This window comes from Pteropus alecto, unplaced genomic scaffold, assembly GCF_000325575.1.
Source record: "Pteropus alecto unplaced genomic scaffold, ASM32557v1 scaffold138, whole genome shotgun sequence".
NCBI classification, from domain to species: domain Eukaryota; kingdom Metazoa; phylum Chordata; class Mammalia; order Chiroptera; family Pteropodidae; genus Pteropus; species Pteropus alecto.
The window spans coordinates 2,015,689-2,016,472 of NW_006441525.1; the positions used below are offsets into that span (position 1 = coordinate 2,015,689).

Below are 784 nucleotides of genomic sequence, written 5' to 3' on the forward strand. Positions count from 1 at the left end.
TCAAAGTGCAGTCATGAATTTATCTTGATGCATCATACTCTGCACTCCTCCTAAGTTCTTCGGACCTAAGTTCTTTGGATTATGTGGACATAATCAAAATGACTGTCATCTCCACTGGCCTGCACTTTCCAGCACGGCCTGTCATCCTGAAAAGATGGTCTTATATTGGGAGAGTGAGGATGCCACCGGGACTTGCTGGGTGGCTTTTAGGATGTTACTGAGGCTGGCAAATATAGACTTCAGGATTTGTTTTAGAGCAGAGCTGAAATTACTATCACTGGGTTGCTTGCTTTGAATGTTGAGTGTCTCTAGGATGAATAGCATTTGCTAGGCTTCCTCTCAAAAGTTCTGGTTCTTTGTAACCAGGTGCCATGTGTAGCTTGTTATTCTGTCATCCACTGAATCTGAAGTGAAATCCCCCCTCCCTCAAGCCTGATAAAATCTGATCTATTCAATTTGCTATTTCCTAGTGTCCCAGCTGGAAGAATATGTGATGCTTGATTGCACAATTCCAGAGGTGCTTACAGGTTCTGGGGCTGTCCACCTGGAATACAAATGTGTGCTCTTGCTCCCGACCCTTATTGTCACCCACCACCACCACCACCAGTGTCAATTTTCTCTTCTTAAAATCCATTTTGGTAATTTTAGGCCAAAAGAATAAGCCTATTTTGTTAGCCCCTTCAAAAGTTAATATGCTTGTCAGGTCAATCCAAGAGAATATTCACAGTCATCTCTTCCCCTGACGACATGCATATCTACCATACATTTCCAGCCACTTCACTTT

At 43.0% G+C, this 784-nt stretch overlaps 1 pseudogene; it reads right to left on the reverse strand.

Annotated features, from left to right (window-relative positions):
- On the reverse strand, positions 1-762 carry LOC102886098 (annotated as a pseudogene).
- Between the last annotated feature and the right edge of the window lie 22 nt (positions 763-784).